Raw genomic sequence first — 14,189 nt, forward strand, 5'->3', positions numbered from 1 at the left:
TCACATGCTACCTCCTCAGGAAGGCCTAACGGTATGATTTTCACCACTGCTGACTTGGTAATCAGGTACATTTCCTATACATACATATTATAGACTGAATAATTGAAAAATGAAGTGGACATTTAAACAATACCAACTTCTGCTCAAAAGGGATTCGATGCAACTTTATTGAAGGCAGTATTACATAAAAACATATTCAGCCCCGGTGTGTGATGTTCCCCACCCTGTGTCCAAGTGTTCTCATTGTTCAATTCCCATCTATGAGTGAGAACATGCAGTGTTTGGTTTTCTGTCCTTGCAATAGTTTGCTCAGAATGATGGTTTCCAGCTTCATCCATGTCTCTACAAAGGGGTTGGGGGAGGGGGGAGGGATAGCATTAGGAGGTATACCTAATGTAAATGACGAGTTAACAGGTGCAGCACACCAACATGGCATATGTATGCATGTGTAACAAACCTGCACATTGTGCACATGTACCCTAGAACTTAAAGTATAATAATGAAAAAAGAAAAGAAATTTTAAAAAAACATATTAAGATACTACTAATATGAAACCTCATTAACATGGTGTGGTTAGACATATTTTCCCTTTTTCTACCCATTCTTTCTAACTTTTATTCATTGATATATTATCTTTGTGTTTTAAAAAATGTAACAATTTTAAAAATCAAATACAGAGTGTCATGTTTATAAAACACACTATGGAGTATGAAAATTATTTGTTAGAAAGAGGAATATATCTTATTGCCTAACAGCAGAATTGTGTTTCAGGGTACTTGATCTGATTAAGCATCCAGATCCAAGGGCATGCTGAAATAAGTTCTACTGTGTTTGATATTCATACTGAAGCAGAGGATATCAGTACTCTCTTTCACAGCATATTATTTCTTTTGTATCTTAAGTGTATTTTTTCAGAAGACATTAATCATGTATTAGTCTGTTCTTATGCTGCTAATAAAGACATATCAGAGACTAGGTAATTTATAAAGGGAAGAGGTACAGCATGGCTGGGGAGACCTCAGGAAACTTACAATCATGGCAGAAGGCAAAAGGGAAGCAAGGCACCTTTTTCACAAGGCGGCAGGCAGGAGAACTGCCAAGCAAAGGGGGGAAAGCCCCTTATAAAACCATCAGTTCTCATGAGAACTCACTCACTATCACGAGAACAGCATGAAGGTAACTGCTCCCATGTTTCAATTAACTCCCACTGTGTCCTTCCCACAACATGCGGCCATTATGAGAACTACAATTCAAGATGATATTTGAGTGGGGACAAACCAAACCATATCACATCATTTTAATAAGTTTGTATAAGGGCAATTTATGTATCAATTTATTCTTTAAACAAATATTGAGTGTCCAATTTGACCAAATCATATATGGAATTTTCTACATAGTATTTTTTGAGCACTGCCAAAAAAAAATGCTACATATAAAATGCCCTCTCTCTTTTGCTAGAAATTCCATGATTGGTGAAGTTTCTTGTTACTAAAGTTGTCTTCTTGAGGATTTCTTTGAAGTGGTAATTCGTCTAGAAGGTAAGAGTTTTATCAATGAATAAAATATTTAAGAGTATTCCATTTTTAGTGTGTGTTTTCATCTGATGGGAGAAATCAGAGCAAAATGACCACAATGATTGTTGAAATAAAGATGAATTACAGAAAAGAGGGAAATAACCAGAGTGAGGAAGAACATATCACCTGGCTCATTGCTCAACATCCCCAGGCATTTAAAAGTAACTGGCAGTTGAGCAAGCAAGAGACATAGGGAATAGTCTTAAAAGAATAGTGGAAGGAAAAAGCATGTTGCTTTTATGATTATTTCCATGAGTCCTGCTTGTTCAAATCAGTTATTTTTAAATGCCCACTATTCTTTTACCTAGATATAAACCTGGCCAATAAGTAGGAAAATGTTGTTGTTAGGAGAAGTTCTACAATCGGCTAAGACATTGATGTAGTTCCAATTTAGAAAGCAGAATGCCGGTTCCATATAATAATCACATTAATTTGATATATAGTTAAACCCTTTTCCCTTGACCCTGTTGAGGTTGTCTGCAGTGCGAAGGTGGAGGGGATGGTTGTTCTCTCCTTGCCTGCCTGCTTCTACTCCTCCTCCTCTATTTTTGCTAATCCAAGCAGATTGAATGTGGCTGGGGAAGGGAAAGAAGGAATAGAAATAAGAAAAGGCCAGCAAGTTCTTATTCTTTAGTATGATGACTTCTTGGAATTTAGCAGATGTCAAACACTTTCTTTTATAAAAATTTTCTTGAATTCTTCAGAGACTTCATCACGTAACATTAAATTAAAAATATAGGATGCAAGCAATGCATATCTCTCTGGCTTCCCCTTCCACCTCCAGCATCCTTCTGCTGAGATTTCATTACACATCAAGTGACCCTCCACCAGCTCCTCTGTGTTAGTGGTCCACATCTAGTCCAAAAGAAGCACTTATCGCATCCTTGGAATGTGCCTGCAGTTGCTCACTTTAGTCCTAAATGCTGGCCTCAGCCCTCCCTTCCTTATTCCTTGCTAACTCAGCTGATAGTACCAACCCTCACCTTTAACGTTTCCGAAGGTAGGTCAAACACTGTTCCCCATATTCCAGAAGACACATTTCAGCCTCTCAAATTTCAAAGCCCCTTGCGTTAGATTCGAGTGATAGCAACAGGGAGTGCTAAGGGGTGCTATTTATGCGGAATCATCAGGAAAGCCCTCCCTGAAAAGGATACATAAACATACTCTATTGTAAAGATACGAGAAAGCTCACAGCATCCCTGAGAAGAGTGGAGCAGCAGGCTTGGAGCATGGGTAGAAACAAGGACAGGCAGTCAGATCACATCCATCACAGATCCCTGGGTGCTAAAACTTGCACCACAGTTCCTCTGGCATTGGATAATGCCAGTCCTTCCAAATGGCACTATCATCACTGCAGTTCCTGGAAATTGGATGTTGCTGCTGCTCCCACTACCACTGTCAACACAGTCTCAAAGGAAAAGCTGTAATACTCATCTGACTAATGATAGTGTGATTGGAATAATATTTTCTCCCAAAGGGACAGCCTGTGAGGGATAATTTCATTTGGATTCATTTTAACACATTTGTTTTAAAATATATAGTCATGTTATATTAGTCACAGTTATACCCTCTCTATGCATTGGAACCTTTTTAACAGAATGATGGTTGAGGTCAGCATTCTCAATAAAGATTTGTATCCATTAGGACTAAGTTCAGCTGCAAATGACAGAAACTCACAATAAATGCTTTCTAAACCAGATAGTGTTCTGTCTCTCTCTGATGATCACAATCTGGAGATAAGCAATTCAGGGCTGATACAGTGGCTTATAATCACCAGGATTTCTTTTATCTTGATATTTTGTCATTCTTAGTGTACTGTCTCGTGGACCATGATGGCTGCTCAAGTTCCAGCCATCAGCCTGAATTCCATCCAGCAGAAAAGACAAAGAGGGAAGAGAAATAAGCAAAGGAAGTACGTCAGCCATCTTTTAAGAAGGTTTTCTGAAAATTGCCACATGAGACTTCTGTTTATTTACCAGGCAGAACCTAGTCATGTGGCCTCACTTTACCGTAATATAGTCCTTATTCTGAGCAGATAAAATTGAGGGATCTGTTACCAACAAAATATTGGACTAGAGAATTAGCAGTCTCTGTTAGTTTTTTCTTCTGTTTTGGCTTTGTTGACTGTAGCTATTCTCTTGTGGAGGTTAGGATTGTGCTTTCTCTCCTCTCCAAGTGCTGAAGCTTTCAAATACTTCCTCATGCTGTTTGTAAGTTTATACCTATCTCACCCACCCTCTCCCTCTACTCACACCCTTGGTGTATTAGATTATAAGCTTCTGGGGGCCAGATGTGTATCTTCGTTATCTTTTAATCACCTAGAGACTTCATCAATTATTTATCATATATATATATATATTTCTCAACATATATATTTTCAGTGATTGTGAATTTTAAATTTAGATTTTAAAATATAAAAATAAATACATAGGGTAATTTAATAACTAATACATAAATGTTCAGCTAATTATTGTATATTTTTATTTATTGTCTTCAGCACTTTAGTTCATTCATTAAGAGTGCTAACTGTGGGCCGGGCACGATGGCTTATGCCTGTAATCCCAGCACTTTGGGAGCCCGAGGCGGGCAGATCACGAGGTCAGGAGATTGAGACCATCCTGGCTAACACGGTGAAACCCCGTCTCTACTAAAAATACAAAAAAGAAAAAAAAAAAATTAGCCGGGCGTGGTGACGGGCGCCTGTAGTCCCAGCTACTCGGGAGGCTGAGGCAGGAGAATGGCGTGAACCCGGGAGGCGGAGCTTGCAGTGAGCCGAGATCGCGCCACTGCACTCCAACCTGGGCGACAGAGCGAGATTCCGTTTCAAAAAAAAAAAAAAAAAAAAAGAAAGTGCTAACTGTGACTTCTGTCATAGAAATAAGGAAAAACATTGTCTCTCTGGGTTTCAGAAAACAGGAAGTGTCTATAAGTGGCATTACGTTGTCATGGCACAAAGAACAAAGACTGGAGACAGGCTGTCTGGATTCAAATCCCCACTCTGCCACTTACCAGCTGTGTGACCACAGGCAAGTTGCTTAAAGTCTCCATTCCTTCATTTCTTCATCCCATAAAATAGAAATAATAACAGGGATGAATTGTCATAGGTGGTACTCAGCAGTGCATATAATATGAAGCTTATGCTTCAGGGACCCTAAAGACATGAGTTCCTTCTCAGGCCCTCGGAGAAGCCCTAGCAATACATTCGCATGGCCATATGCTTGGCAAATTTTACAAATACAAGATTTTTAAAATTTGTTTTCTTAATGTAGGCCCCATATTATATAAGCTTCGACCCTTACAAAACCCAAAAGCCTCCCCTGGCAGTTCTGCACTGAGTCAGAGGCTATAAATGACCCTGCAATGTGTGAAAAGTTGATTAGAAAGACTTTAAGGCAGTAGTGCCCCCTCTGGAGAGTGGCCCAACTAAACCAAAGACACTTGGGACATTCGTTTTTAAAATGTAGAAACTTGGTGTAGCTATAGTCAACAATATCTTATTGCACGCTTAAAAGTTTGTTAAGAGGATCAATTTCATATTAAGCATTCTTACCACAATAAAATATATATTTTAAAAAAATGCAGGAGCTTGGGACCTTTACCTCCAGAAAGAGAATCTTTTGGGACAGGTTCTACAAATCTCTGTTTTTATCACGCCTCTCAAATGATTGTAATGTGCCTTAAAACTTGAACTATTCTCTAATATCTCTTCCATCTCTGAAATTCAAATTTTGATCTATATAATCCTGATTCAAAAATTACCAACTAAAAGGGTATAGAAGAATTGGAAACCTAACTTCATTTTGCAGAATTTGTCCAGGGAAAGGAATGTTCTGAACTGTTAAAGAGACAGAAACAATGGAGACATGAAGAACTGGGATCTCACTTTTCAGCATGTAAAAACAGCTTGTCTGAAAGAGCTAAGACTTAGAAATCATTAGTTTTCTGTTGGTATATTTTCAGGAATAAAAAATTATGATTCCACTTTCTCCCCCTACTCACAAGCCTAGTGGTAGAGATTATGATAATTTTATTCAGTATGAGATTGTATTAGCCAGATCAAACTATGGTTCTTACAGAGAAAGAAGAAGGATCTAATAGTTATCAGACATCCTACTAGAAGCTAAAAAATCTGGTTGCATTCTTACAACAGTTCTGTAAGAAAAGTGACACTCTTATTTTTATAAATAAGAAAACTAAAGATCAAGCAGACTAAATAATTTTGCATAAAATCACACAGCTAACATGTGACAGGAATTTAAAGCCAGGTATGGCTGAATTCAATGTCTCTTTTGTCTTCTTTAACACTGTGCTGCTTTCAAATAAATATGGCATTAATTTGTGTGTGAGGTGATATAAAAAGCGTGAACCTTAGAAAGCTATAGTAAGATATGCCACAGAACTAATTAATCACCTTTTTTATATCCATTCCTCCCTATGGTAAACTATGTTCTTTAAAATACTATGGTGTATGAGCAAGTGTGCACATGGATGCACAAACATACACACACACACTCTTACACATACACACACACAAGAAAATATGCTTTCTTTTGTAAAATGACTTTGCGACTGATGCCCTGTTTTTCCATACAGTTACATCCAAGGTCAAATAATATACTCCTCTCTTCTTCTCCCACATTAACGGATATCATTATAATTAAAAGGTTGTGGTTATGATCTTTTATATTCTTAAGTATTTGTGCTTAAACAGCAGTGAGATTTTTGGCTACTACGAATCTCTTCAAAAAATAAGTTGGGTTGTGTTTGTAAGTCAGTGGCTGCTGGTCTCAAATGATGCAGTGACTCATAATTAGCCTGTATAACGTCGTGGTCTTCATCTTGTAGCAGATTAGTGAGCTCATTCATTTTCGACAATATGTGGACTGGGAGGAGACTCATGAAATTTCTAGAGCACTTGACATGCCCAGCACAACTTGTTAAATTATGTCCTTGAGTCCTTTCCACTCCAACAAGAAATTTTGGTCAGGATTCAGCTGATACACTCAACCTCCTTAATCTAAGCAAAGTTAGGGCAGTGTCTTAGTCCATTTAAGATGTTATAACAAAAATCCCATAAACTGGCTGCCTTATCAACAATCAAAACTTATTCCTCACAGTTCTAAAGGCTGGAAATCCAATATCAAAATGCCAGAAAACTCTGTATCTGATGAGAACCTGCTTTCTGGTTTGTGGAGGGTGCCTTCTTTCTGTGTCCACACATGATGCAAGGGGTGAGAGTCTCTCTGGGACTTTTTTTTATGAGGACACTAATCCCTTTAATGAAGACAGAGCCCTCATGATCTCCCAAAGTCACACCTCCTCATACATCACCATGGGGGTTAAGATTTCAACATATGAATTTTAGAGGGAACAAATATTCAGACCATAGTAGACAGCTTAATCTTTGATGCAATAAGTAGTTCACATTTGGGGAAGAGAGCAACTTTTGCCTTCCTCTTTCAATGTTTCATGAGGTTTTGGGGTTTAGTTCTGAAGATTAAATGTTTCTGGCCTCTCTACTGGCACCAGAAAAAATCAGAATCTAATTTTTTAAAAAAATCAATAAACGTGCACTGTTTTCAGTTTTACAGTTTTTCTTGACCTGTGTTAGTCCCATCCTGCGGTAAAATTAAGTCACTGTGGAAACCTTATCATAGGTCCTCAGTTAGTTTTCATAGCTATATCAACAGATTGTGGCGTCAGGAAGAAATTACCCTGGTACATTAATTACTGACTGGCCCATGGAATGGGAGCTGAGGGTAGGCAACTGCACAGCTAGTAAGTGGATCACTATGAAGGGACAAACAATGCAAGGGATACTAACTGGGCTTATATTTTTCTCCCAATATTAATGGTTTTTTAGTTTTTCACGAATCCAGGAATGTTAAGATGCCAAAGTACCTTGTTGCCGAAGCTGAGATGGAAACACTCATTGTCAATACTTTGGTACTTACCTTCCCCAGTTAGAGATAAAACCAGTATTTTAACAGATAGGAGCATGAAAACTCACTTACCACCTCTGAAATATTTTCTCTTTCTAATCAAGATAAGAAACTTCTGTGTTTTCTCATCTATAGAATATATAAATACCGACTACTATTATGTCCAAATGAGAATACCTTGAGAGAGAAAGTAATATCCAACCAGATGACCAAGATGTAAATTGTTATGAGCTTAAAAAAATGTTTATTTTTTGCCTAAACCGGAGAAAATGCATGATCAGAAAATGAACTGCAAATCAAGAATGTGGGTTCAAGTTCTAGTAGAACAATTAATTAACTGTGACTATGCTAAAATATAAAATAATTAGACAAAGACAGTAATTTCAAATTTAGAAGTTGAAGTTACATAAGAAAGATACAAATTTTGACAGCTCTTAAATATTTATTTGAAAAAGATACTAATTTAAAATTGAATTTCCACCAAAAAGCTCCAACATTCAGTCAAAAATATGTTAACTGTTTATTCGACAACAGTCACATGTCTAAATCTTTGTACATTCTGAATTAATGGTGTGAATTGGTGAAATTTATACGTTCTCCTGAAGTTTAAAATTAGGTGGTTGAGGCCGGGTGTGGTGGCTCACGCCTGTAATCCCAGCACTTTGGGAGGTCAAGGCGGGCGGATCACCTGAGATCAGGAGTTTGAGACTATCCTGGCCAACATGGTGAAACCTCGTCTCTACTAAAAATACAAAAATTAGCTGGGCGTGGTGGCAGGCGCCTATAATCCTAGCTACTTGGGAGGCTGAGGCATGAGAATTGCTTGAACCCAGGAGGCGGAGGTTGCAGTGAGCTGGGACTGCGCCATTGCACTCCAGCCTGGGCAACAAGAGCGAAACTCTGTCTAAAAAAAAAAAAAAGAACAAATTAGGTGGCTGAAAATGAAATGTAACATCCAGGGAAATTGATATAAATTTCCTTCAGAAAGTCTATCAAAGTATAAAAGTCAAATTAAAAACTTAGGTCTATGAGAGATTTTGGAACTCATCAGATACTGATGAGTTTTCAGAAGGGAGAGAGAAATACACTCATATTTATAGGAGAATATTTTACTGAAAAAGACTCAGTGAAAAAACTACCTGAGCTTTTTACCAAAGAAAATCATAGACTTTTAAATGGACAGCACATTTGACTAGCTAACTCATGTTGCTTTAAATAGTTATTTTTTAAATATTTGGGTTTGTAGATACAAAAATGATTGCATATTGCAATTTGTTAGGACCTTTAGATCTGTAAAGGTCATACTGAGTTTAACCTGCAAACAGGACACAAAAGACACACGGTTCAGCCCAATACTCTGCTAATTAAGGTTCATATAACAGTTGTCTCACCATGACAGGTAGAACTGCCTTAAACAGGTAACTTGTTTGGTTTTTCAGAAAAATGGTAATGGACTCTGTCTGATTGTGTGTGAGGGCGGGTGGGTGTATCAGCTTGTGTGGAGATATCAATCAGGAAAACTGGGTGAACAAGGGTTTTATCATCCCCAGCCAAGGCATAGCTGAGTATTTTCAGAAAACAGAATAGAGATATTAGAGAACAGGAAGAAAAAGAGAAAAAGAAAGTAAAACAGCTCTTCAGAAACCATATTACTGACTTTCTTAGTTTGATGTCAAAACCTATAGCCAAAGGAGGCAGACTAGAATAATAAAAGTGCCATTTATTTATACAGTACCTTTTTCTGAGAAGTTCTTGATACATTATGGTCATCTGGTTATTCCCTGAGCTTCAGTCCAAATAGCTCCTAAAAAGTACCAAGTCACAACTATTCTGGAAAGTAAACCACATCAAGCTATGCTAACTAAGAGGTGGCTGGAAACTTGGTTATTGAATGTCTTTGCATTTATTCCCCGTGTTGGTCAAATCTCCCCCTACACACACGTGCACACACACATACACATACACACTACGCACAGGCACACACACTCATATAACTCACACAAAAACACACTCATCTTTATTGAAATTCAGTAGTTCAACTCAAAGGAAAATTACTCATGTGGCTTACGTGTACATAGTGGAGAAAAATGCTGTGAAGTTCATCTTCAGCCAGAGGAAGGAAAACTTTCTATGCCAAACCTCTGATTTTCTTCCTTCCGCAAAACATCAAGAGTCTTTGGCATTTGGGTGGTGCTTGAAAAGTTGAGGGTTCGTATCTAAGACATTGTTTAAGTGACAATAAATTATCTTCTTTTCAACCGTGTAGGACAAAGAAATAGGGAGGGGGCTGGGAGAAGGAGTAGGTGGATCGTTTTACAGACAAATAACCAGAAGCACATAGGATTGAACTGATTTACTCACATGTGTTCAGAAGGTTCTAGAAATAGGGAGCTGCAACACTTCAGCTCTCAATCCAGGACTACAACACAAGGTTTTCTCTCTTGTAAGAGAAACAGTGTTTTCTTCAGATACCATGGTAGTTCAGACTGCTAAAAATAAACTGAAAAAGATCACGTTGCCCAGGAAATTTATTATTTAATGGACTTTCTGTTTCTGTTTTCAGAAAATAGTATTAAATGTTTTTAAACATTTAACTTGACAAATAATGCATGACATTGTCGTGGACAGTATTATGTCTGCTATAGGAAAAATGCACCCACAAAACAATCATTCCTGTATTTTCCAGAACATCCTCCCAAAAAAAATTAGAGAAAATCCAATAACTCTTATTCATTGATTTACTGATTCACTCACTGCTTCAAAAATATGCAGTAGGCATTAAATTTGATGCCATAAATAAAGGAGAGAACAAGACTCACTATTGAAAGTTGATTGTATCAGAAAAATCTGAAAGAATGATCACTCCTCCTAGATACTCTGCCAATGGCTTTTTGTACTCTCATAAAATTGGAATGACTTCCTATGGTGTTCAAGGCCCTTAATGATCTATCCCTGAGCTATGCCACCCTCCTTTACTTCTAAATCTCTGCCATGTATTTGGCACTAACCACACTTGCTCCCACTATTTCCTCTAAAGCAAATAGGTCAAGTTTCTTCTGACCTCAGGAAATTACTATTTTCCATGACCTCTGCCCAGACTAATCTTGTCCCATAATGGACTCTCCCTTACTTTATTCAGGTCTCTGGTCAAATGTGATCTGCTCAATGAGGCCTTCACTAAGCACCTTACCTAAACATCCTCTCAGTCATTCTATTTCCCCAAAGCTTGCTTTTCTTTTTTATATGCTTTATTAGTATCTAACATTAGAAATATATCTTTGTTTATTTTCAGTCTTTCCCAGCTGAAGGCTAAGACTTTATTTCTCTCTCCCTAAATGAATGAATTGCCTCCAGCAGGTATGAAGAATGCCTGATATCCAGCAGGTATGAAGAAGGGATAAAGGTCCGAGGCATCCCTGGGAAACTGAAACAGCACTGCTTTGGTCCTTGGGTCCAGAGTTTCTATAGGCTCCCCTTTGAGAAAGACAAGTGAAAATTGGTTGTTGCAAATTAGATAATATGAGGAATATATGAATAGAAAAGAGTCACAGTTCCGTAATAGACGTTTACACTTGCATAGAAAAATCAAGAAGTTCCACCAGTAACCTCAAAATGCTTTAATTGACTTGAAAAATGATGCTTTCTATTTGTCATCATTTATTTATTTTCATGCTTTGTGCCAAAACCATACCTTTCAAAGAAAAAAATGAGTTTGGGAATCTGTTAAGGTTATTATCTTTTGAACAGAAAACTACTCAGAGCAGACAAATTCTCCCAAAATCCTTTTCTATGATGTGATGCATCATAGAAAGTTATGTTTTTTGAGGGAAAATAGTACTGAAAATAGGAGAATCTAGGGCTTAGGTAATGATCTAAGAGAATGCCCTAGGGTTTATTTCATTTTATTTCCTAGCCAGTCATTCTAAGATGGAAGTTCTGAAAAGTGTGATTTTGAGACCCTTCAGCAACTAAAGAGCTTTATTTTGGCAAATATAGTTATTTTTGTAAAAAATATGTATTTATGTATTTACATAAACATGTACATGTATGCATGTGTACATGTCTGTGTACATGTATGTATATGTACATGTACATATGTCATGTACACATGTATTTATGTTAATGCATAATGGGTATATTATTATTTAAAAATGAATTAAAAACTAAATATTTAATAAATCCTCAGTTTTAACTTCAAATACAATAAATACCTACAGATATTATCTATATAAGCAAAAGTTTTTTGGGTCCTCAATAATTTTTATAGGCCGGGCGCGGTGGCTCATGCCTGTAATCCCAGCACTTTAGGAGGCAGAGGCGGGTGGATCACGAGGTCAGGAGATCGAGACCATCCTGGCTAACACGGTGAAACCCCATTTCTACTAAAAATACAAAAAATTAGCCAGGCGAGGTGGCGGGCGCCTGTAGTCCCAGCTACGTGGGAGGCTGAGGCAGGAGAATGGCCTAAATAATTTTTTTATAAGTTAAACTTAAAACAATGAAGACATATTAGTAACCTCGATCACTTTAGTTATATATCTTTACCAGGACTCCAAACAAATAATGATTTATTTTTGCATTTGTTATGTCTTATTCTTTCAGCAAAAGTTTTTAATGTAGACTTAGATGATTACTCCAAACTATTTGCATATACAGTTAAATAGTTAAATAAAGCCTTACAAACATGAATTTATGGAAACCAATGAAAAGTTTCATGATCTAACATTATAGCCATGAGCACAAGCTCCCAAACCAAACTGCCTGGATTTACTCAATATTTGTGTACTTCAGTTTCTTTAAGTATAAAATATGAATAATATTAGAACCTAAATCAAAGGGCTTGTAAGATTAAGTAACTTCATACTTAAGAAGTATTCAGAACAGTACTAGGAACATTAATATTTGTTAGTAACTGTCATAGCCAATTTAGTATTGTTAGCTACTGTTACCACCATTACTGAGAACAGTACCAAAATACTAGCAGGAACTCTGGAAGAAAACGGGGAAGCTGACATTAAAACCTTAGGAAGTAGTGAGGTGTCAAAAAAATTAGAAATTGAATGGTAAAGTTAATCTTGCCATTAAGGTTTCTTTTCTGAGAAACCATTTATGTTTTTGTCCAAGAGTAAACTTCCTTTTCTGGTACTTTAACCAGTAATCATGTGATAAGGCTATATTATGCAGATTAAATACATGTCCCAAAGAATACAACAAAGACTGAACTTATGAAAATTAGTATTCACAGGAAAGACAATCTGTTAATTCCTAAGTATATAATCTCCTGATGTTTCCCAAGCCAGGATGCCATATATTTAAAATCATATTCCTAGAGAACAATTGTTCTGACACAGTGTCATGAGAGTCAATGAAAGCCAGTCTTGTAAGGAGATAGTCTATTGAGAGAGGCAGTTCTCAACATTTGCACCACAGAAAGGACAGCAGAGGGAATAATCTTAGCTGGAATGTTCTAGATCATGTAACTTATTTTTCTATTTGCACTATGACTATGATTTGTGGAAGTTACATTTTTGGCAAGTTTTCGATACTAAATGAGTTTATGCCTATATTTATATTGAATATCAAATCATATTAAAATTAGGATCACTAAATCTATTTTTCAAAGTGGAAGAATTTGGTTCAACCTAACAATAAACTTCAAAATAGAGTTACCTACCCAAGTTGCTTGAGGAAATGAGTTCCCCACCACTGGGTGTGTAAAAGGAAAAGTCTATATATTTCTATCAGAAAAAAATATAAGTCCATTTAATTCTGTTTCTTACCCATCTCATTAATACTGTAATAAACAAGCCCACTATCCTTTGTCTTCGACAGCAAGACTGCTCTGTGTGGCAACCCATTTCATATTCTGAACAACTTTCACTCATTTGTTCAGCAAATATTTATGGGCCAGACACACTTCTAGGAAGTTGAAATATAGCAATCAACAAAACATGTAAAATGTTTGTCTTTACAAGACATATTATTTGGGGAAAAAGCAGATTAATAATAAATAAGTTAACATTATGTATGTCAGAAACTGTTATGTGCTATGGAGAAAAATCAAGTAGGGGAGAGGGAAAAGGAATATTGAGATGGAGACGAGGAGATGTTAGCTGGTTAAATAGTGAGGGATGGATATTCCCAGAAGCAATTGAAGAGGCAGGAGTGGGGATTTTAGGAAAATTTTACTTGGCCATAGATTGAAATTTGCTTTCTGGAATCATACCAAATAAGTTTAATTTATTTATAATTAGGTATTTTTCTATGTCTTTCATTTTCCAGGTGGAATATCTTCAGTTCTTTCTTCATTTTCCATGTGCTGTGATTCTTAGGTCCTCTGTATCTCAGGTCTTTTTCCCCTGGACATACCCAGCCAGGGAACACTATACTCTGGAAACAGAGTAGAATGTGAAAATTGCAACCCTCCCGCCCCCTACCGCCATTCTGACTTCTAACATGAGCAGCGCTGCTCTCAGGTTACCCTGCTGACTTCCAAATCTGAGTTATCTGCCTCCTGTATGTATTATCTGTGCTGTATTATACTGTATTGTAACTCACCTTAAACTTGAGTCTCTAGAGAGCATTCTAAGCCATGAGCTCCACAATAACAGTCAGTATATTCTACTTTATCATTGTTCTTGACACATAGTAGGTGCTTCTGGTAGACTTAGTT

General features: G+C 37.0%; 1 protein-coding gene across 7 annotated transcripts in view; it reads left to right on the forward strand.

The window, feature by feature from the left end:
• SLC8A1 (solute carrier family 8 member A1) overlaps positions 1-14,189 on the forward strand; it is a 414,612-nt gene that overhangs the window by 24,871 nt on the left and 375,552 nt on the right. For 4 of the 7 annotated variants that reach the window (XM_063695921.1, XM_063695923.1, XM_063695920.1 and 1 more), the window contains exon 2: positions 1,459-1,538. The exons of the other annotated variants lie outside the window; for them this stretch is intronic. The gene's annotated coding sequence lies outside the window, so the exon portion shown is untranslated. The remainder of the gene's footprint in view (positions 1-1,458; positions 1,539-14,189) is intronic. 7 annotated transcript variants of the gene reach the window in all.

Source organism: Gorilla gorilla, chromosome 12 (genome assembly GCF_029281585.2).
Source record: "Gorilla gorilla gorilla isolate KB3781 chromosome 12, NHGRI_mGorGor1-v2.1_pri, whole genome shotgun sequence".
NCBI lineage: Eukaryota > Metazoa > Chordata > Mammalia > Primates > Hominidae > Gorilla > Gorilla gorilla.